The sequence below is a fragment of the Heloderma suspectum genome, chromosome 4 (genome assembly GCF_057233095.1).
Source record: "Heloderma suspectum isolate Gila_16-S chromosome 4, 16-S_ref, whole genome shotgun sequence".
Classification (NCBI taxonomy): domain Eukaryota; kingdom Metazoa; phylum Chordata; class Lepidosauria; order Squamata; family Helodermatidae; genus Heloderma; species Heloderma suspectum.
In genome coordinates, this window is record NC_139461.1 from 58391330 (window position 1) to 58416513 (window position 25184).

The window sequence follows — 25184 nt, forward strand, 5'->3', positions numbered from 1 at the left end:
ACTCAAGCATCAGAGAAACAAAGTTACACAAGCATCAGAGAAGGCTCTCAAGGGGGATAGGCTGGGAAATGGAGGCTAGTTACTCCCACTGGCGAAAAGGAAGCACAGTGTGATTCTGAAGGCATGGAAGAGCGCTCTAGTGCTTTGATGAGTTGGAAAGGCAGGCAAGTTACTCTTGTTACCTAGGTTACTGAGGTCATGGCCAGGTAAAAGACACACCCCTAGGAACAGCCCATCATAATGAATTTAAAGTGGAGGGATGGGCACACAGCAGCTGAACCACAGGGGAGCTAAATTAAAGAAAAACAGAGTAAAAATACTCTGCAAAAATGCAGCTTCCCCACAGGTAAACTCCAGGGTGGCTGTGGAGTGGCTACGATGTCATTTGCTGCAAAGGACCTCCAAATGGTCCCAATCAACAGCAAATCACTGATGAAGACAGGCCCCCTGAATGTTCCCGAATAGGTGCTATGTATCAGAGTCAAACAGCATCATGGAAACTGTAGCCTCCATGTTCAACACAACCCTGAATACACAACAGATATGCAGAAGTATTCAGCTGTAAGCTTTGCCTGCATGGAGGAGGTCAGGCCCTATATGGGTGCACTGGGGAAGGCCAATCCACACAATCTCCTAAAAGGGGCTGAACACACATCCTCCCTTCCTAGAATCCAGCCAGGGCTCTTGCTCAGCCCTGAGTTCCAATGCCCTTCTGTAACCAAGCTAAATACGTGTAATAAAATGAAAGCACACACTTCCCCTTTCCACCTCTGCTTTCAATTCCCTCCCCCTTCTTCTGTTGTCTACCCTGAATAAAATTTTAGAGTGTAAGTCCCTCAGGGCAGGGAGCAATCTTCTTATCCTTTGTAAGGCATGATGCACATTGACGGCGTAACCATCATCAGTAACACTGGAGTTGTATGCTTTCTACATACTGTCCCAGAGGGGGGGAAATCAATCTGCTATCATTTGTCCTTAGTTTTAATGAATTGATCAGTAACTGATCAATTCACAGAAAGCAGAGAGTAAGAATAAATGGAAAATTCTCCCAATGGAGGGAAGTAAATAGAGGGGTCCCACAGGGATCTATATTAGGACCAATGCTTTTCAAGCTGTTCATAAATGATCTGGAATTAGGAGTGAGCAGTGAAGTGGCCAGGTTTGCAGATGAAACCAAATTATTTAGGGTGGTTAAAACAACAAGAGATTGTGAAGAGCTCCAAAAGGATCTCTCCAAACTGGGACAACGGGCATCTAAATGGCAAATGTAAGCAAGTGTAAAGTGATGCATGTTGGGGCAAAAAATCTCAACTTCAAGTATAGCCAGATGGGCTCTGAGCTAGCAGTAACTGACCAGGAAAGAGATCTTGGGGTTGTAGTCAGCAGCTCAATGAAGATGTTAGCCCAGTGTGTGACTGCTGTAAAAAACGCAAACTCCATCTTAGGCTTAATTAGAAAAGGAAAGGAGAATAAAATTGCCAATATCATACTGCCCCTATACGAATCTATGGTGTGGCCACACTTGGAATACTGTGTCCAGCTCTTGTCACCACACTTACAAAAAGATATTGTAGAGCTGGAAAAAGTGCAGAAACGGGCAACTAAAATGATCAAGGGGCTGGAGCATCTCCCCTATGAGAGAAGGTTACAACAGCTGGGATTGTTTAGCTTGGAAAAAAAGGAGGGTAAGGGGAAACATGATAGAGGTGTACAAAATTATGCATGGTGTGGAGAATGTGGATAGGGAGACATTTTTCAAAATACTAGAACTGAGAGACATCCTATGAAGCTGATTGGTGGGAGATTCAGGACAGATTAAAGGAAGTACTTCTTCACACAGCGCATAGTTATGGAATTCACTACCACAGGATGCAATGATGGCCACCAATTTGGATGGCTTTAAAAGGGGGTTGGACAAATTCATGGAAGAAAAGGCTATCAATGGCTACTAGTCCTGATGGCCAAACATGGCATACAATGGTAATAGAGCCTGAAACTATTTGAAAATACTGAATAAGTCTAAAATGGTGAAATTAAATGGAAGTGAGCTGTGAAAAATTGACCCAAATCTGCAACAAGAGCTATGCTGGATCAGACCAAAAGCCTGTCTAGCCCAGCCTTCTGTTTCCACTAGGTATCCCCACTACAATATCCTTTTTTGAGGTGCAAAAACCAGAGCTGTACACAGTACTCCAAGTGTGGTCACACCACAGATTTGTATCAAAACATTATGCTACTGACAGTTTTATTTCTGGGGGGTTTTCCTAATGATTCTTAGTATGGGATTTGCCTTTTTCACAGCAGCTGCACACTGAGCCAAAGTTCTCATTGTGCTGTCCACCACAACTCCAAGATCTTTCCTGGTCAGTCATTACCAGCTCAGCACCCACAGCATATATGTGGAGTTAAGTTTTTTTTTTATCCCAAAGTGCATAACTTTACACTTGCTTACATTAAACTGCATTTGCCATTTTAATGCCCATTTCCTCAGCTTGGGGAGATCATTTTGGAGCTCTTCACTTTCTCTTCAACACATACCCTGGATTTTAGGAAAGCTGATTTTAATAAACTCAGAACAATGATCAGTAAGGTCCCATGGCAAGTAACCCTAACAAGAAAAGGAGTCCAAGATGTGTGGGAGCTTTTAAAAAAGGAAATTCTCAAGGCACAATTACAAACAATTCCAACAAGAAGAAAAGGTGGAAGACAACAGAAGAAGCCAATGTGGCTTCACCAAAAGCTTAGAGATGACCTGAAAACAAAAAAAGGACACATATAGGAAGTGGAAAGAAGGCCAAGTAACAAAGGAAGAGTGCAGGCAGGTAGTACAGAAATGCAGGGATGGCATCAGGAAGGCTAAAGCTGAGAACGAGTTGAGGCTAGCGAGGGATGCTCAAAGCAACAAAAAGGCTTTCTTCAGCTACGTGCATAGTAAAAGAGAGAGGAAAGAAATGGTTGTTCAGCTATCAAATAAGGATGGCAAAACGATAACAGATGACAAAGAAAAGGCAAAGGTGCTCAATTCCTACTTTGGCTCAGTCTTCTCCCAAAAGAGGGTCTATGACCTCCCTGGCGAGGCGAAGTACAGGCTGAAGGGGCAGGATTGCAGCTTGAGATCGATAGGCATATGGTCAAGAAACACCTAATTACTTTGAGTGAGTTCAAACCTCCAGGGCCAGATGAACTGCATCCGAGAGTAATAAAGGAACTGGCAGAAGAACTCTCAGAACCGCTGTCTATTCTCTTTGAGAAATCATGGAGGATGGGGGAAGTGCCAGATGACTGGAGGAGGGCTAATGTTGTCCCTATCTTCAAAAAGGAAAAAAGGAGGAACCTGGGAACTACAGAACAGTCAGTCTGACATCAATCCCTGGGAAAATTGTGGAGCAGATGATAAAGCAATCCATCTGTAAGCACCTTGAAAACAATGCAGTGATTACTCGAAGCCAACATGGATTTGTCAAGAACAAATCCTGCCAGACAAATCTGATCTCATTTTTTGATCAAGTCACCTCCCTTGTGGACTGGGGGAATGCTGTGGACATAATATACCTCAAGTTCAGCAAAGCTTTTGACAAAGTGCCCCATGATATCCTGATGAGCAAACTAGCTCAAAGTGGGCTAGATGAAACAACGATCAGGTGGATCCACAGTTGGCTACAGAATTGGACTCAAAGAGTGCTTATCAATGGGACCTTCTCAAACTGAGGAGAGGTGACGAGTGGGGTACCGCAGGGCTCAGTGCTCTTCAAGCTACCCACTGCTCTTCAACTTTTTTATTAATGACTTGGAGGAGGAGGTGCAGGGAATGCTGATCAAATTTGCAGATGACACAGAATTGGGTGGGATAGCTAATGCCTTGGAAGACAGAAACAAAATTCAAAGTGATCTTGATAGACTGGAGCACTGGGCAGAAAACAACAGAATGACATTTAATAGGGATAAATGCCAAGTTCTGCACCTAGGAAAAAGAAACCAAATGCAGAGTTACAAGATCGGGGATACGTGGGACAACAACACTACAAGTGAGAAGGATCTTGGAATTAGGGATGTCAGAGAATTCTGCCATGGACCCCAGAGAGGCTGGATTCTTTAGAATTCGGCCCCGCGGAATCCATGGCGGAACGGCCTCCCCACCACTACCACCCCACGGAATCCCCCAGGACGGAGCTTACCTGATGGCAGATGCAGCGGCGGCTCCGGCAGCGGCTGGTCCCCTGGCCACTGCCGGGCTGCTGCAGCCACCATTTGCATAGCTGCCTTTTGCCATGACAGGCTATGTAAATACTTATGTAGCATAAAGGCAGCCACGCAAATGGCGTAGTGGCCACCATTTGCGCCCCTGCTCTTTGCCATAATAGGGTACGTAAGTATTTACGTAGCCTATCACGGCAAAAGGCAGCCACGCAAATGGCATAGTGGCCACCATTTGTGTGGCTGCCTTTTGTTGTGATACGCTACATAAGTATTTACATAGCCTGTCACGGCTTGGCCGCCATTTGCGGCTGCAGCAGCCTGGCTGCAGCCGGAATTCCGGCCGCAGCCAGCCCTGGCCGGCAGCTCCACGGTGTTGCAGCGGAGTGGAGCCAGCCAGGGAGGATTCCAGGGGGAGGGACAGAGTGCCTCCCCACCACCACCGATGCCCCGGAACGGACAGGTGAATGGGATTCGTACATCCCTACTTGGAATTGTTGTCGATCACAAGCTGAATATGAGCCAACAATGTGATGCAGCTGCAAAAAAGGCAAATGCTATTTTGGGCTACATTAATAGAAGCATAGCTTCCAACTCCCGGGAAGTACTGGTTCCCCTCTACTCAGCACTGGTTAGGCCTCATCTGGAGTACTGTGTCCAGTTCTGGGCACCACACTTTAAGAAGGATGCAGACAAGCTGGAGAGGGTTCAGAGGAGGGCAACAAAGATGATCAGGGGACTGGAAACAAAGCCCTATGAAGAGAGACTGAAAGAACTGGGCATGTTTAGCCTTGAGAAGAGAAGACTGGAGGGAGACATGATAGCGCTCTTCAAGTACTTGAAAGGTTGTCACAGAGAGGAAGGCCAGGATCTCTTCTCGATCATCCCAGAGTGCAGGACACGCAATAATGGGCTCAGGTTACAGGAAGTCAGAATCCAGCTGAACATCAGGAAAAGCTTCCTGACTGTTAGAGCAATACGACAATGGAACCAGTTACCTAGGGACATGGTGGGCTCTCCCACACTGGAGGCGTTCAAGACGAGGCTGGACAGCCATTTGTCAGGGATGCTCTGACTTGGATTCCTGCATTGAGCAGGGGGTTGGACTCGATGGCCTTGTAGGCCCCTACCAACCCTACTGTTCTATGATTCTTTTTGTTTTAACCACTCTGAGACCAGAAAAATTATGAACAAATTAAAAAGCATCAATTCTAAAGCAGATCCTTCGGGTCCCCACTGTTTACATCCCTCCATTGTGAGAACTGTCTGTCTATTCCTACTGTCTGCTTTCTGCACGTTCAGGCAAAAAATCCCAACCAAGGATCTGAAGTCACTAGCGGTGACTGATCAGGAAAGAGATCTTGGGGTTGTGGCGGACAGCTCAGTGAAGATGTCAACCAAGTGTGAGGCCACTGTAAAAAAAAAAAAAGGCAAACTCCATGTTAAGCATAATTAGAAAAGGGGTTTAGAATAAAACTGCCAATATCCTACTGCCCTTATATAAATCTATGGCGCAACCACACTGTGGGTGTCTCTACACCTCCAGTTTATGGCATATTCATCATGACTAGCCACGCACTGAATTGAGCAGGTCCATTACATGACTTTGTCACTGTCCAGTCATTATCCCACCATTTCTGCCCACCTATCCCGCGTTTTCCTCAAATGGAAAAATGTGGCATTTTGCCAAATATGCACACATGGAGCCCCATGACCTCCCCGTGTATTTCTCCCTTAGCATGAATGAACTGCTGCATGTTGGTGGCTGTGGGTGGTTGTTGGGGTTGCGGTCATGATGGTGAAGGTGGTGACGACGAGCTGTGGAACATATTGCTTGCCTACGTCATTTTGGGTCCTCACCATTTTCGGCCTGCAGCATTCTGAACAAGGCAGCAGAGCGGCCGGTCAGCATGCTGGCCTTCTGACCCACGGGGAGGGCCCCCTCCCCGCTGTGCATTCGCACTGAGTAAATGGCAGAGATTGTCAAAAACACTGAACAGGGAGGCATGGGGGCCCAGGGAGATGGGAGAAGTATGTGTCTGCTTGTCAATCCCTATCCACCAGTAATGTGCAATTGGAAGGAAAGGGGCAGGAACCAGGGAGAAATTATCACCACACCCCAAGCATGTGCGATGCTTCTTCATGAAAAAGTGGCAATACCTCTGAGCAGCATCACCACCCCCATGAGAAGGAAAGAAATGAAAATAACACCATGGGGACAGCCATCTAAAGATAACAATCCAGTCCTGCAATGATACCGGATGGTGAAAGAACCAGCATTGATATTGAATTCTCTGCCCATGTGATGGAGGCCTTGGAATACTGTGTCCAGTTCTGGTCACCACACCTAAAAAAAAAAGATATTGTAGAGCTGGAAAAAGTGCAGAAAAGGTCAACTAAAATGATCAAGGAACTGGAGCATCTCCCCTATAAGAGAAGGTTACAACAGCTGGGATTGTTTAGCTTGGAAAAAGGAAGGTTAGCAGAGACATGACGGAGGTCTACAGAAATATGCATGGTGTGGAGAATGCGGATAGGGAGACATTTTTCTCCCTCTCTCAAATACTAGAACCCTCTCAAATACTATGAAGCTGAGTGGCAAGAGATTCAGGACAGATAAAATGAAGTACTTCTTCACACAGCCCATAGTTAAACTATGTAATTCACTACCACAGGATGTAGTGATGGCCACCAATTTGGATGGCTTTAAAAGGAGATTGGAGAAATTCCTGGAGGAAAAGACTATCACTGGCTACTAGTCTTGATAGCTATGTGCTGTCTCCAGTACCAGAGGCAGTGAGCTTACGTACACCAGTTGCTGGGGAACATGGGTGGGAGGGTGCTGTTGCACTCATGCCCTGCTTGTGGATTCCTGGCCAACAGCTCTTTGGCCACTGCATCAATAGAATGCTAGAATAGATGGATCCTTGGTCTGGTCCAGCATGGCTCTTATGTTCTTTCCCTTCTGTAACCAGTTACCTATCCTTTCCTCTCTTATTCCATGACTGCTAGGTTTGCCCGGGACATCTTGGTGAGGAACTTTGTCAAAAGCCTTTGGAAAATCCAAGTAAATAATACCTACCAGGCCATCCCTATCCATATGCTTGTTGACACACCCAAAGAACTCTAAAAGGTTAGTGAGACAGAACTTATATTTCCAGAAGCCATGTAGATTCTTCTTCAGTAAGACTTATCCTTCTATGTATGCTTGCTAATTTTATCTTTAATCACACTTTCCACCAACTTACTTAGAGCAGTCATTAAGCTAGCCAGCCTGTAACATCCTTGATCTTCCCAGGGTCTATTAAAAAAACCCAACACATTATGTTATTCGCTTTAGAACAGAGTGAACCTCTAGAACAGAAATCAGTCTTAGGGATTGTCCTGCATTGGCTGCAGCAGACTCTGAGTTAAGGGGCTGACTAGAAAGCAAGGTAACAAAGCAGGCAAATGTTCAAGTACACAAGTTAAAGTACATGGTCCACTGGGGTTCAGGCTAAGACAGGAGTGGTCAAAATAGCAAAACTCAAAGCACAGGCAAGCAGTCAGTGGAAGCAGGCTAAGGCAGAAGCAGTCAAGATAGCAGGCAGAGATCAAAACACTGTTAGGCAGTCAGATACATTACACAGTCCAGAAGCAGAGTCAAGCAGGACACCAAGCAATCAGGAGCACATACCATCAGTCATAGGACAAGATAAAAGCCACTCCAACCAAAGAAACAGCATTATTTCCAGTACCAGCTAGGCAGACACTACAGGCTTTTATCCCCAGAGCCTGCCAAGCCCCACTCAGGACTCAGCTGCAGTACATTAGAGCTCTCTGGCAAGAGCCCTACACATGAGGAGTCACTTTCTCCTGAGGAGTTCTTCCTTGCAAGCAGGCAGTCTTTCTCATTGGAGCCTTACTAGCCTGTCACTTGAGACAACAATACCTCTGGAGGTCAGGGGGTTGCTCAGCTTCTGCTTTTGAGGCAGAGTCCCCTTCCCCTGGCAGGGATGGACCTGCAACCATCTCCCCCTGAGGACCCATGCTCCTCCTGTTCTGGTGACAGTGACTGATCTGGGGTGCTCTGAGTTTCTGGGAGTTCTAGTTCTTCTTCCAGTGGGGGCATGACTGGGATGTATTAGAGGAAAAACAATTTCCTGTATTTATTAGATCTTCAATGGCCTCTGAAAAAGCTCAGAGAAATAAGTGATACCATAATAAACAATAGGGCTGTGCAGGGACCCGCCAATCCAACTCAGAAGCCTTTTTGCAGCTTTGGAGGCAGGCCCAATTCAGCTCAGGCTGATTCAGGGAGACCCCGACCCAATTCGGCCACCAACCTGAAGAGGGATTCGGATGCTGAACCCCGCTTCGGGTCCCTCCCTGACACCCCCACGCAACCCCCCAACTCCTTACCTTGCCACCGCCTTCTCCTCTCCATCGCCACTGCCTCCTCCTCTGATGCCTCCACCGTCGCCTTCTCCTTTGCTGCCGCTGTCACCTCCGCAACGGCCTTCTCCTCACCACCACCTTCTCTGCCACTGCCTTAGCCTCCGACTTCTCCGTCTTTGCCACCTTCTCCTTGCCACTGCTGTCTCCACGACCGTCTCCACGACCGTCGCCACCGCTGCGCCACCGACGTGCGCCAACTCTTATTGCAGGGAGTCACCATTTTTAAAATGGCAACCTCCTGGAAGTTCCTGGAAGTTGCCATTTTTAAAATGGCAACTCCCTGAAATAAGAGTTGGTGCATATCCAGGCCTCAAGACTTGGCGGCGGCAGCAGTGATGATGATGGCAGAGATGGCGATGATGGTGCTGGTGGATGAGGAGAAGGTGACGGCAGAGAAGACAGCCACGGCGAAAGCAGTGGCAATGGAGGCAGTGGAGGAGGAGGTGGGCAGCTCAGGTAAGGACCTGGAAGCACTGGCACACCTGGGCCGGGGGTGCCAAAGCTCCAAACTGCACCGAGTGCTTCAGAGAGCCCCCGACCTGCTCTGGGTTGCTTCATGCCCCCTCCTCTTCACCTCAGAAGGGGCTCAAAGTGACCTGAAGCAGCCCACTTCGACTCAGGGCTTGGGCCTCGGGCCAAAGCAGTGCACAGCCCTAATAAACAAGGCACAACATTGAGGAGAAAAATGTGCAGATATCCCAATCTAGGCTAAAAAAAGATTTAGTTATTTTTATAGAAATATACCAGTGCAAGCAATAGACCTCATGAGTGCTTTATAGAGGGCCATTATGTAATCCGTTGTTATTAGCTTAAAATGCTCAGTGTATGCTGGACATCTAGGTACCTTAAAAACTGTCCATTAAACCCATTAAAACCCTTATTTCGGGTTGAAACTCAGCACAGGTAAGGGGATACCTTTTAATTGGATCAAACAGCGTTAGTTCAAACACAGAACTTTGCCTTAGGGAATGTTATTTTTCCGTACTTGCATTCCTAAAAAGCATGAAGGAAAGGAGTCAGAAAATGCCCCCCAAAGTATTTCTCTGCGATGTACAGAGACAAGCACTTGCAAGTTTCTTCAGTTTGAACTATCATATGTATGACTTATTTCTTACAAAGAGATATGACTTCAGCTACATTCCAGTCAATCACACACATAGGCCTGGTTTACATGTCATGACAACCCACTTCTTTTTTCTTTAATTGAGGGTTATCGTGAGTGAGCCCAAAAGAGCCACTACACATCCCAGACCTTCTGTCCATGGCTTGGTTAGTGTTACATGAAAACCAGGAACTCTGGCTTGTCTTTCCCCTGACAAGTCAGAGAAACAACCCAACCACAAACCATGGGTACTTTCTCTGGCTTGTTGGGGGAGAGACAAGTAAGAGTTCCTGGTTCTCATGTAACACCAACCAAACCATAGATGGAAGGTCTGTGGATTGTTTACCCACTTCTGCTTGCAGAGTGGTGCATTCATGATGTTGTTGTTATTTATTCAGTCAGTCGCTTCCAACTCTTCGTGACTTCATGCACCAGCCCATGCCAGAGCTTCCTGTCGGCCGTCACCACCTCCAGCTCCCCCAAGGTCGAGTCCATCACCTCCAGAATATCATCCATCCATCTTGCCCTTGGTCGGCCCCTCTTCCTTTTGCCTTCCACTTTCCCTAGCATCAGCATCTTCTCCAGGGTATCCTGTCTTCTCATTATGTGGCCAAAGTACTTCAGTTTTTGCCTTTAATATCATTCCCTCAAGTGAGCAGTCTGGCTTAATTTCCTGGAGGATGGACTGGTTTGATTTTCTAGCAGTCCAAGGCACTCTCAGAATTTTCCTCCAGCACCACAGTTCAAAAGCATCTATCTTCCTTCGCTCAGCCTTCCTTATGGTCCAGCTCTCGCAGCCATAGGTTACTATGGGGAATACCATTGCTTTAACTATGCAGACCTTTGTTGTCAGTGTGATGTCTCTGCTCTTCACTATTTTATCAAGATTTGTCATTGCTGTCCTCACAAGAAGTAAATGTCTTCTGATTTCCTGGCTGCAGTCAGCGTCTGCAGTAATCTTTGCACCTAGAAAGACAAAGTCTGTCACTGCCTCCACGTTTTCTCCCTCTATTTGCCAGTTATCAATCAAGCTGGTTGCCATAATCTTGGGTTTTTTTAGGGATGTACAAAAATCACTTACCTGTTCGCAGATTATGTTTATGGGGGGGGAGGCGTTCCGTCCCTCCCCCTGGAATCCTGGACCGGGGGGGAGGCACTCCGTTCCTCCCCCCCAGAATCCTCCTTGGCCGGCTGTGCTCTGCAGCGGCTCCGCGGAGCAGCCAGCCAGGCCCAGCCAGGCCAGAGCCGTCCGCAGCTGGATTTCCGGCCGCGGAGGGCTCTGGGGAAAACAAAAACAAAAACGCATACGCAAATGGCAGCGGCTACGGCCGCCGCCATTTGCATTCCTTATTTTTGACGTCTTAATCTACATAAATATTTACGTAGACTAAGACGGCGAAAATAAGGAACGCAAATGGCGGTGGCTGTAGCTGCCGCCATTTGCATACGCCTTTTTCTCTTTTTTTTTAACCCAGATGTTTTAGGCTATGTAAAAACTTACGTAGCCTATCACCTGGGTGTAAAAACAAAAAAACAAAACCTGCAAATGGCGGCGGTGGCGGCAGCCGGTCAGAAGACCAGCCGCCACAGCCACTGCCACTGCAGCTGCCGCCGCCCGGAAGATCCACCCCAGGTAAGTCTCGTCCCGGGGGGATCCGCGGGGGGGGCGGGGGGGGCAGGCCATTCCGCCACAGATTTCGGGGGGCCAAATGCACTGGCATTCGGCCTCCCCGAGATCCGTGGCGGAATTCTCTGCCATCCCTAGTTTTTTTGAGGTTTAACGGCAACCCAGCTTTTGCACTTTCTTCTTTCACCTTCGTCATGAGGTTCCTCAGCTCCTCCTCACTTTCAGCCATCAAAGTGGTATCATCTGCATATCGGAGATTGTTAATGTTTCTTCCAGCGATTTTAACTCCAGCCTTGGCTTCATCAAGCCCAGCACATCACATGATGTGTTCTGCTTTCAGGTTGAATAGGTAGGGTGAGAGTATACAGCCCTGCCGTACTCAGTCCTTTCCCAATCTTAAACCAGTCCGTTGTTCCGTGGTCTGTTCTTTCCGTTGCTACTTGGTCATTATACAGATTCCTTAGGAGGCAGACAAGATGACTTGGTTCATGATATCCCACAATTAAAAAAGGTCGGTTGTCAAGACTTGCGAAACCTAAAGGTTTGTTTGCCGTTTCACCAACACATTTTTTCTTAAAAAAGCATAATTAGCATACAAACTAGTTAAATCCAAGGCAAATAAACTTGTTGATTGTAAATACAGATCTGAAAGTGCCCCACACAACTTCAATTAATTATCAAATCATCACTCAAGTATTTCTTATTAGTAAGTTATGTAACCATCATTTTATTGAAATTTTATCAATTTTTTGTCCTTTATACCTATTACAACCAATCTATGTGTGCTTCCTTGCTTGTAACATCTTCTTACACATTCTTCTGTTATGTATTAATTCAAAGTTTTCTGAAGTTCATTTATTTTCATCTATAAGAAAATGTATACCCTGCACTTTCCATCACACATCAGATTCCCAAGGCAGCTAACATAAGAACAGAAGAGCCCTGCTGGATCAGACCAAGGGTCAATCTAGTCCAGCATTCTGTTCATGCAATGGCCAACTGGCTGTCCATGGGAAACCTACAAGTAGGACTTGAGTACACCAGCATTCTCCTGCCCATGTTCCCCAGCAACTGGTGTAGATAGGAATACTACCTCTGATACTGGATGTAGAATATGACCATCAGCACTAGTAGCCATGGATAGCCTTATCTTCCATTAATTTGTCCAATCCCCTTTTAAAGCCATCCAAAGTCATAGCCATCACTACATCATGTGGAAGTGAATTCCATAGTTTAATTACTTGCTATGTGAAGAAGTACTTCCTTTTATCTGTCCTGAATCATGCATGGATCAGCTTCATGGGATGTTCTACTATTATGAGAGAAGGAGAAAAATGTCTCCCTATCCACTTTCTCCACACCATGCATAATTTTGTACACCTCCATCATGCGTCCCCTTTATGATGACCATCAATGTCATTATAAAAACAATAACGTAGTAATAATCAGCAGGGTAACATCATCACAATAATAAATGGCAGCCAAGTTTAGTCAAAATTAAGCACAGATTAATCAAATTACAGGGCAGTTTTCCCATTAAAAGCATGCCTAAGCAAAATTGCCTTAAGATGATGCCAAAATATGCTTAAAGAAGAAATTCCCCCCGGTATCTTGGGGCAGAGAGCTCCACAGTGTAGGCATCACTGCTGAGAAGGCCCCATCATGTGTCTCTGTCCTCTGCACTTCAATGAAGCACACAGAGCAGGGCCTCCTCTGACAACTATAGCATGTGGGATTACAACTCCGATAATCCCCAGCCAATCATGCTGGGGTGGTGGGAGTTGTAGTCCATAGCATCTGGAGGATACCAGGTTGAGGGAGGCTGCCTTAAACTATCCAAGTCCTAATCTAAGCACAATTGGTGCTTGTCACTGACATAGTCATCTTATCACCCTTTAACATGAAATGTGATGAGAACCTCTGTAGATGAGACATTTTATTTATTTTTCCATTTCTCCTCCCACATCTTTTCAACAGCTATGCTGGTTATGCAAAGATATCAGGATTTCAGTTAAATGTTTCAGGTCTTGAATGCAAGCTAGTTGCTTTAAGACATACATTGAAGCTGATATATTCTCAAAACATAGTAAAACATTCTGTTCTTGAAATGTAGATGGCTGGAAACAATACTGCTTAAAGGAAATGAGTTCCTTGGTTTTGTTTCTATTGCTTTTTAAATAAATCTACATTACTTTTTCAATTGATGTTTTTTGTGCAGTATCCAAAACCAAATTGAACCTATTCCAAATAAATATTAGTGTTCTTGTTATTTTAACCTTCAATTATTCACAAGACTTGACATGACACCAGACATAAGGCATTTGTTTGCTTTCAGTTTTGATTAACCAGTGGCTCAGCAAGTTTGAATCCTACATGTGTTAGAGATTACCTACTTTTCTATGTCTTATTGCCATCCTAAAGATCAACACAACACCCCCAACTCAATAATACCATCTACACAAGCAGCTAAACAGAAATGGTTCCTCATGGCTTCCTCCACTGAAGAAGTGCCTCAGGCTGAGCATTTTCCAAGTCACTTCAGAGAGGCCTCAGATGCAACACTGATGCAGAGGGAACAGGAAGTGCAGAAATGTGGATAAACAGGAAAAGCGAGTCACATTGTCTTCCTATTCCATTAGCATCAATGTCATGTCCAAAGCTGCTTTAATGTAAGACATCTTCTTTGGGTTGGCCAATGGTGGCCAGGATTAAGCAGACAGGCAGTTATTTTTACTCAATATATATCTTATATTCAATGTTGACAAGGGAATATGGACAATCCCTCAAGCATTCCATGAAACTGCACAGTCACCTGATAGTGCCAACATCAATGCCAACATTCATTGGAATAACTCAGTTAATGCAGACTTTCACAATATACACATGAGATTCTCAACATTCCCTCATGATTGTCGACAATCTCCATATTTTGGATATCCACTGTTAATATAACATTTCATATCTGCATTTATAACCATAGTACCTGCCCTGAACGTTTGCGTTAGCTGAGGACATAACTGAAACAAAGTCGACTGGTCACACCGTTCTATATCTAATAAGATACCTGAGCAGTGAACAATAAAAAGAAAGAAAAAAGAATCAAAATATAGAATTAAATAATGGCTATCTAGCAGCTGCAATTACAAATGCGATGCAGGCAGGAAAAAAAGCCATTGATGTTCCTTTATAATTACCTTTTCAACAAGTATATTTGTACGGTGCAGTGCTATCTGTGTCTGCAATACACATACACATTTTCTTCTGAAAACAGTGTGAAAAATGGCACATGTGAAAAATTAAGGCACTTTTCCTGTCCTCAGCATGAGTAATGATAGTACTTAGTCCAGCTACGATATGCTACTTCACCACTTCACTTTATCTAAAAAGCAAGCTCCTTAAAAATCAGTGCACAAGCAATATACATCTCTTTGGCACTGAGCCAAGCCAGTAATTATTCAGGAAGGTACTTCAGGTTGTATACATCACCATCACACGGTGTCAGTCGCTCAATGCAAAAGTGTGATATGTCCCAGCAGGAAGAATTTCATGTTGCCTCCAGGCGACTGAGCATAAAGACAGATAAAATAAAGTTATGGAGAAACTGAAAAGGGAGTGATGTGGCCAAGATTGAGTTTCTTCTCTTCCCTCCTATACAGGTTCATCTTTCTAAGGGTTAACCAGTTCAACTAAACAAATTCCAAAAGGGAAGCTCAATCAAACTTCCAGTTTTCATCTGTTATTTTTATATACCCAGTGCAGATGTAACTCACTTACTTTGCATGATTTCAATGGTTTCTCCCAACTCACAAAACTGACAGACTGCAATAAACTAATTTTGCAGAACTGTACAGCTTTGACATCTAATAAACTATTTGTTTTTGTAATTACTGTTCACAGAACCACACAAGGCAAGACACACAGTCCTGCTATCATTTCCAGGAAATTAGTTGTGCAAAATACATTTCCAAAAAGTTTTTCCCCCAGATATTTCAATTTTACCCACCCCAGCTTTAAAAAAAAAAAAATGTAGCTAATCTCTAGATTTGTTTGTATTTTTTCTATTTATATGTTTGTATGTGAGGTTAAATATGTAAATATCTCCTTGATACTTTGTTAAAGTAATTAACAACTCCAAAGACAATGCAGTCCTGCTAAATTGGACTAACAGGGAAAAGTCACATTAACTATCCAACCAAGAAGCTATTTTAGCTGTTGCCAGATAAATTGGCAGTCTCCTGTGCAGTGGAATGAAAGCACACTAACTTAGTTGAGCTCTTCATTGGTTGACACTATTTTAGTGGTCCATGCTTACATTCCTGTCATAGCAGCAAAGCACAAGTAAATATTGCAGATAAAAAATTTCCTGCAATGGAGAGAACATTACTGGTAAACTACCACTTGCATAAAGATGTATGCAAGGTAAAGGCATAGGAGCAGGAGCAGTACAACATTGGCAATCTAATATTCTTTTATATGTGTGAGCTAGAAATGTACCATCTAACACTCTATCCATGGTATTGATCCTGGAATTGCTTGGGAATGGAACAGATTTTCTAATTTCACCCAGACCTCTCTTGTGGTCAATTGATTCACACCGATAGGGCTTAGGTTTGTGTTGCTCAGCACTGCTTGGGAGATGAGAGAAGAAATGGTGCCTGCAGAAGGAGGAAATGGATTGGTTCTGCCAGTGTTTTTCTCTGAACCACTTCTGTTGTCACATGATAGCAGAGGGAAGCCAAGCGGCAGTGCAATCCTCCACCTGTCTACTCAGACATAAGTCCAACTGAATTCAATGGGGCTTACTCCCAAGTAAGTGTTCATAGATTTGCATCCTGAAAGGGAAAATTCTGCCCAAAGCAATTTGCGCCCGTCCTCAGCTATGTCTGTCTCTCATCCCTGGTGATCCCTGGTGGTAGGTTAAGAATATGTTTTATTTATTTAAGTATATTTTTAGACCCCTTCATGGATCACTGCCTTGTTGTGGCGAAGGGGCTTGCGTAACTCAGTGAAGCCATAAGCTATGCCATGCAGGGCCACCCAAGACGGACAGGTCATGGCAGAGAGTTCTGACAAAATGTGGTCCACTGGAGAAGGAAATGGCAACCCACTCCAGTATTCTTGCCAAGAAAACCCCATGGAACGTATCCCAAGGCTAAAAGAGATGACGCCGGAAGATGAGCCCCTCAGGTCGGAAGGTGTCCAATATGCTACTGGGGAAGAGCAGAGGGTATTTCCAAGTAGTGCCAGAAAGAGTGAAGCGGCTGGGCCAAAGCCGAAAGGACACTCAGCTGTGGATGTGTCTGGTGGTGAAAAGAAAATCCGATGCTGTAAAGAACAATATTGTTTAGGAACCTGGAATGTCAGATCAATGAATCAAGGTAAGCTGGAGGTGGTCAAACAGGAGATGGCAAGATTGAACATCGACATCTTGGGAATCAGCGAACTAAAATGGACAGGCATGGGCGAATTTAATTCAGGTGACCATCATATCTACTATTGTGGGCAAGAATCCCTTAGAAGAAATGGAGTAGCACTCATAGTCAACAAAAGGGTGGGAAAAGCAGTACTGGGGTACAATCTGAAAAATGATAGAATGATCTCAGTACGAATCCAAGGCAAACCATTCAACATCACAGTAATTCAAGTCTATGCCCCAACCACTGAGGCCGAAGAAGCTGAGGTTGATCGGTTCTATGAAGACCTACAACACCTTCTAGAACTAACACCCAAAAAAGATGTCCTCTTCATCATAGGGGATTGGAATGCTAAAGTAGGAAGTCAAGAAATCACCGGGATAACAGGCAGGCAGGTGTACAAAATGAAGCAGGACAAAAGCTAATAGAGTTTTGCCAAGAGAACACGCTGATCATAGCAAACACTCTTTTCCAACAGCACAAGAGGCGACTCTACACATGGATGTCACCAGATGGTCAATATCGAAATCAGATTGATTATGTCCTTTGCAGCCAAAGATGGAGAAGCTCCATACAGTCAGTAAAAACAAGACCTGGAGCTGACTGTGGCTCAGATCATGAGCTGCTTCTTGCAAAATTTCGGCTTAAATTGAAGAACGTCGGGAAAACCACTAAACCGTTCAGGTATGACCTAAATCATATCCCTGATGAATATACAGTGGAGGTGAGGAATAGATTTCAGGGATTAGACCTGATAGACAGAGTGCCTGAGGAACTATGGACGGAGGTCCGTAACATTGTTCAGGAGGCAGCAACGAAATCCATCCCAAAGAAAAAGAAATGCAAGAAAGCAAAGTGGCTGTCTGATGAGGCTTTACAAGTAGCTGAGGAAAGAAGGGAAGCGAAAAGCAAGGGAGAAAGGGGAAGATATACCCAACTGAATGCAGAGTTCCAGAGAATAGCAAGGAGAGACAAGAAGGCCTTCTTAAATGAACAATGCAAAGAAATGGAGGAAAACAACAGAATGGGAAAGACTAGAGATCTCTTCAAGAAAATTGGAGATCTCAAGGGAACGTTTTGTGCAAAGACAGGCATGATAAAGGACAAAGAAGGCAGGGACCTAACAGAAGCAGATGAGATTAAGAAGAGGTGGCAAGAATACACAGAAGAACTATACAGGAAAGATCTGAATGTCCCTGATAGCCATGATAGTGCGGTCACTGAACTTGAGCCGGACATCCTAGAGAGTGAAGTCAAGTGAGCCTTAGGAAGCATTAGTAACAACAAAGCTAGCGGAGATGACAGTATTCCAGCCGAGCTATTTAAAATCCTAAAAGATGATGCTGTTAAAGTGCTGCATTCAATATGCCAACAAATCTGGAACACTCAACAGTGGCCACAAGACTGGAAAAGGTCAGTTTACATTCCAATTCCAAAGAAGGGCAACGCCAAAGAGTGTTCAAACTACCGCACAATTGCGCTCATTTCACATGCCAGCAAGGTGATGCTCAAAATCCTACAAGCTAGGCTTCAGCAGTATGCGAACCGAGAACTACCGGAAGTACAAGCTGGGTTTCGAAGAGGCAGAGGAACTAGAGATCAAATCGCCAACATTCGCTGCATCATGGAGAAAGCAAGAGAATTCCAGAAAAACGTCTATTTCTGCTTCATTGACTACGCTAAAGCCTTTGATTGTGTGGATCACAACAAACTGTGGCAAATTCTGAAAGAGATGGGAGTACCAGACCACCTTACCTGTCTCCTGAGAAACCTGTACGAGGGTCAAGAAGCAACAGTAAGAACCAGACATGGAACAACCGATTGGTTCAAAATTGGGAAAGGAGTACGACAAGGCTGCATATTGTCACCCTGCTTATTTAACTTATATGCAGAGTACATCATGAGAAATGCCGAGTTGGATGAATCAGAGGTCGGAATTAAGATTGCTGGGAGAATTATCAACAACCTCCGATATGCAGACGATACCACCCTAATGGCAGAAAGCGAAGAGGATCTAAAGAGCCTGTTGTTGAGGGTGAAAGAGGAGAGTGCAAAAGCTGGTTTGAAACTCAACATTAAAAAAACGAAGATCATGGCATCTGGCCCCATCACTTCCTGGCATATAGAAGGGGAAGAAATGGAAGCAGTGACAGATTTTACTTTCTTGGGCTCCAAGATCACCGCAGACGGTGACTGTAGCCATGAAATTAAAAGACGCTTGCTCCTTGGGAGGAAAGCTATGGCCAACCTAGACAGCATAGTAAGAAGCAGAGACATCACCTTGCCGACAAAGGTCCGTCTAATCAAAGCTATGGTTTTCCCAGTAGTAATGTATGGCTGTGAGAGCTGGACTATAAGGAAGGCTGAGCACCGAAGAATTGATGCTTTCGAACTGTGGTGCTGGAGAAGACTCTTACGAGTCCCCTGGACTGCAAGGAGGTCAAATCAGTCCATCCTAAAGGAAATCAACCCTGAGTGCTCATTGGAAGGACAGATAATGAAGCTGAAGCTCCAATATTTTGGCCACCTAATGCGAAGAGAAAACTCCCTGGAAAAGACCCTGATGCTGGGAAAGACTGAAGGCAAAAGGAGAAGGGGACGGCAGAGGATGAGATGGCTAGATAGCATCACGGATGCAATGAATATGAACTTGAGCACGCTCCGGGAGAGAGCGCAGGACAGGAAGGCCTGGCGTGCTATGGTCCATGGGGTCACGAAGAGTCGGACACGACTGAACGACTGAACAACAACAACAATATTTTTAGATCGCCTCTCCACTCAGTGAGTGCTCAAGATGATGTACATTTAAAAACAATTATTCTTCCATTGTTTTCAATCATGCATCGCCTCAAGTGCTTATTGAGTGGAAAGGCAATCTAAACATATAATTAAATACACAAACATAAAACTACAAAAGCAAAACTGGAGTGCAATGCAATACAATTAGGGATAGCTAAAAATCAGAGAGTGGCATTCACTATTAAAAGCTCTGCTGAACAATCCTGATTTAAGCAGCTGTTTAAAGGATGGAAGAAGAGCTAGCCTAACTCCCCTGGGAATATATTTGGCTAAATCATTGCCATCTAATCCAGCATTTGCTTTCTTTTGGGAAAGTTTGAAAGCTAGGCATGAAGGCAAGAGCCCTGCCTTATTTGTTACCAGCTACCAATATTCAGAGATACATTGCCTCTGGACTTGAGAGGTTCCATTTAGCTATCATGGTACATAACTGTTAGTAGTTCTATCTTATGAATGAGTCTAATAATTGTTGAAGCCACCTAAGCTAGTTTTTTTATAGGACCCTAGACAAGACACCATTATTGCCCCCTCCAAATTCTCCTCATCTCAAAGAAAGAGCACCAGCTCTCTTCTTTCACCAGGTGATCCACACTGCAAGAATGCCTCAACTTCAGAAATGGATTCCAGAATGGACTCTTATAGTCAGAGTTTGCATCTGAAGAAGAAGAAGAAGAAGAAGAAGAAGAAGAAGACAACGACAAAGATGGTGAAGAAGATAGTTCAGTGATGTCTATGGTAACCACAACAACTAAACATTCCTATGAAGACAGGAGGAGCATCTGGTTGTTGAAAATGTGGCACTCTGTTGTACAAAATCTTAATAAGGTTATGCAATGTCAGTTCCTGCCAGCAATAGTTCTATAGAATATGGGTTCTCCATCATGGGCAATGTTTGAATAAATGAACAAAATTGCTGTCATGTTGATGTAGTAAAGCCAGCAGTGAACACTATTGGAGGCACAATCCAGATCTTAGCCTCTGTTGTGGAAAAGGCATGTGGTCCTCCAAGTTGAGGACAAGGGATGTGAGCAAAGGAATGGCTGGGGATAGGGGGGGAAAGCTGGAAAGGATTTTCAGCATAGAAAATGTCCTCTTCTGTTTGCCTGCATTCTGTCCTCTTGTCAGTCACCCCAGAGCTCACGCTCGCATAGCTCTGGCAGGTTAGAAGAAATGACCTCCATTGGCCAATCTCTTTCCTTTCCAGGGTCCTTCTTCAATTCCCAGCCCTATCTTCACTACTAGCTCTTTGTCCTCTGCACTTGCTTGCAGGAGGAACGTAGAATATTCCTCATGTTCATAGCCTAGAATCAAAAGTGGCTATGCTGGAATGCTCATGTTAGTTATAATCTTCTCAGAAAACACAAGTTGGGGAGCCTACTGTTTGCTTTGGTTAGCCTATCTCCTGGGATTTTTAGACAACAGTGCTAAACACGGAGACACTTCTGACCATTTTAATAGCCTTGCTTGTGAATCATTTGCCTGTTCACAAGCAAGGTTACATGCTCCAATTGCTTGGAGATTATTTCCTCACATTCAGGATCTCCACAAATAGATTTTAAAACGTCTTTCTCAGGTATGGGAAGTCATCTCCTTGTTCTTCATGGAATACTGCCAAGGATTGTTTGTGATGGGGATGATTAATATGGCTGCTGAGTCCGACAATGAAACTCTGGGAAAAAGTCATTTTATTTTTCTTAGAAGTCATTTTACTTTCTTAAGAAAAATGAAAGATAAGACTTTTTTATAGTAACTGAAGATCATAAACTACAACAGTAAATACCAATTTGATGACAGCTTGACACATAAAGTCAGTGGATTATGATTGCCTTGTTAAGAAACAACTCTGAAGTGTTCTTTTTCAGGTTGCAGCTAAACCAGAAGTCTCAAGAGCATTGGACTCCTTAGCATTGTCTACCTGTCTACCCATGCCACTGGGAAAGTGTCTGTGATACACTTAGGGCTACTTCACACCATACAAACATAACTGAGGAAAGTGCCCTCACCCCACGCCCGGCTTGCCTGGCCGTGGGGGGGCTGTTGCGGGTGGCGGGGGGAGGATGGGACAAGGGTGAAGGCCATTGGCCTTTGCCACTGGGGTCTCCAAGGGGCGGGTCTAGCTGGCCACTATTTAGGCCGCGCTGCCCCGCAGCCTCCTCAGTTGCATTCATCAGTGAATGCAATAGCTATAGTTCCCTGTTGTGGGTACACATGGTAAGCAAACCCAACTTAGCCCCTTCATAATGCGTAAAATGTATTTCATAATTATCTCTTAGTTAAATGATGAAGTTGTTATTACACTCTAGCCAAATCACTTTGCTTGCTCTTATTCACAACTTCCTCAAGTTTTCTTTATGTTAGTAGTCACCCCACATTTTTGTTTTCTCAACCAAGCAAAATATTTGCTTCAGAAATGGCAATCCTTAATTTTCCATTTGTTTAATAAAGGGTAAAATTTGAGAGTCAATAGCACCAACATCTTTATTTATAAAATATGTTTATCCCACATCTTCCAAGTGTCCCCCAAATGGCTTACCATCTTATAAAAATAAGAAACAAAACAATCATTTTAAAACAGACAAACTCCCTTGCAGTGACAGCACAAAACACCAATAGCAGCAGAGATCTAAAAATTCACAGAATACCATAAATACTGAGTATTTTGGCCCTTGATTCCAATGCTACTTTGAAAACAATGTTGTTTCGTAAGCTGCTCTGAGTCAGCCTGTATCAGCCCCAGGAGCGTAGCCAAGTCATTTGTAGTGTTAGAGGGGCCTAGAGATCCATAATGCTTGCTTAAGTTTATCATTGGTGCAATTCCCATGCTAGTAAGCCTCTGAGCATGTGCAGTTGAGTCAAAAGGCCGATAACAGCCTTCTCAGTGCATTCCTTGCTAATGAGTAGAAAGCCTGATCAAGCACTCTGCCTGGGAAGCGAAGTCTGTTTACAGGTGGCTGTGCCTGAGAACCAAACACTTCTAGCCTACGCGGGGAATGAACGCTAGGGGTGCTTGTAGTGTCGTGCTGCCTCATTGCCGACATGTAGAGTATAAGACCCATTGTACCCCATGGCTCAGGGTTCAGAGAAGCTGTCTGACCCAACCTTGGGGTACACCTGTGTGCTGTAAGTTACCCAATAAAGTACTCCTTGTAAGTAAACCTTTCAGTCTGATTTATCACTATCTTGGCACCTCTAACCTAAGAGTTCAATGTCCAGTGCAGGGGCGACACACAGCCTCGTAATCAAATTAAAAAATACAAAGCTAAGATGAGTTCCTTTGCGCTGTATTCGTTTTTACATTTTTACTTTTTCAAGCGCTTAGTCTGATTTCTAAAATTCAACGTTCTTGCATTCAAAGGGTCCTATCAAAATTAGGTCTCACTATAGACAAAAGAAATCTCAAAATATGGAATTAGTTAATTAATAATAAGGATTAAAGCAATTGTTTGACAGTAAGTTTTTAAAAAATCTTCCCAAGTCACTGATAAGGGTATGCTTAGGGACGCATCATTTCTAATGCTATACCAGTGCACAGATTAACAGTTTTAACTAGAAATGGGAGATTGCATTCAGAATTGTTCTGCCAGCTGTATTGACCCAAATTTCAAGTGAGCTAAATAATTCAACAGCATGCTTATCTTTTCTGACATTTGACAAATGTGATGGAGAAGGTCTTTTCTTAATGCATCTTTTCTTGGCAGTGTCTGTTTTATACTTTGATAAGGACAGTCCCTTAGCTACCTCAAGGAAGCTTATCCTGCATGATAATAAATTATTAGAAAATGGAAAATTGTTTCATTTTTAGTGGCATCAAGATCTACAGTTTGAGGGGGGGTTTCCCACAATATTGCAACTCCGATTTTTACACCATATTGCTGCCTTTACAAACTTTAGGCATACTTACATTTTCAACAGCCTGGGAGGAAGCCAGACCTGGCTGCATGCATTAGTTACATCAAGGTTAAATAACGGCAATTTGCCTCACATGGGCTACCTTGAAAGAGGCTTTGGAAGCTTCTTTTGGTCTGGTATGTAGCAGTAAGGATGTTAGTGGGCACACGCCCATGGGGCCAAGTTATGTCTATCATGCAACGTCTGCTTTGACTACCATTTTGCTTCCAGACACTATTCGAAGTGTACTTTATTACCTTCAAAGCCATGAATGGCTTGGGTCCAGAATACTTGAGCACTCACCTCCTCCCATATCAAAATGCCTACTACCTAAGATCAATGGGAGAGAAACTTCTCTGTGTCCCTCCTACGTTGGAGGAATGGCTGATGCCCTTCTCAGTGGTTGCACCAGCATTGTGGAACACCTTGCCTCATAAACTTCAGGTGATCTCCCCTATGGCTGTCTTTCACCAGTTCTATTATCATTTTGGCAGGTTTTGCCTTGTTAAGCACCTGATATTTTACATATAGGTTGTGTTTTATCTGTGATCCCTGCCTCTTTTATGTTCTTACTGTATTTTTATTGAATATATTGTGATTTTAATTTGCTGTATGCCACACTGAGTGGTGCATAAGCACTAGAAAGCTAAGATTAAAATCCCTATCTAAATATAAATATTTAATTATATTTCGAAGTAATATATGAGTGGCAGATTGCTTTTCCTTAGCAATTATAGCAAGTCATTGTCCCCACCACTAATGACCTTACCATGTCCTCTTGTTACTAATTTATGGAACAATTCTATGGTCCCTGGAGAACATCCCAGGGACCATAGGATTTTTTGGATTCCCCCTCCTGAAGCCATAGAGGTTTTCTACTTGAAGCTGTTAATCGCTGCATCTACTTTTGGTCTCATCACAGAATTGAGATCTGAGCTCTATAGAAACAGCTGTTCCATTCCTGGTTTTCTGCTACATAACATCTAGGTGGTGCTGTGCTATAGCAGAGTAGGACAAATACACACAAGTAGTTCTTTCGCTTTCAGAAATAATACCCCATTTTCCCCACTCTAAAAAAAAACACTGGAAAAGGGCTCTTAAAAAACAGAAGCAAAACTAGAGGATCACAATGTCATCTAAAGTGCCTGTAAACAAGCATGAGTAAGGAATCATGAGCACACAATAACCGCCTCGCGTAGAAAAGGTTATAGACTGCTATGACTTTGGGTGGGAGACTCTAAAATCTGATCCCTCCCTCTGGAACAGCTTCTCTCTTCTTGGCTGAACTGCTAATATCTTCTGAGAGCAGTCAGCCCACCTTCGAAATGCTACATACTCCATACATATAAAATTCGAATATCTTAGAATATAATTTTACCACAATGAGGTTTCACTGTTAAGGCCCATAATAATTCTAATCAGTACAACATCTAACAGTTCCTAAAACACATCACTTTCTTTCATTTCTTAAGAAGCCCCTTAATTAATGCTTTGATACAAGTACATACCTTCAAGTATTAAAAGCAGGCCTATAAGTCAATAAGCTCTGCAGCTTCTCTCCTCTTGGGCCAGGCTGAACGTCTGGAATCTTCTAGGAGCACTCAGCCTACTCTACAATGCTACATACTGAGCATTCTCCAACATTCCAACTAGCTTTAGGAAGAGAAGGGGGAGGGAAAAGGCCATATCTTATGCTGGTAAATGCAGGTATGCTGGATTTCTT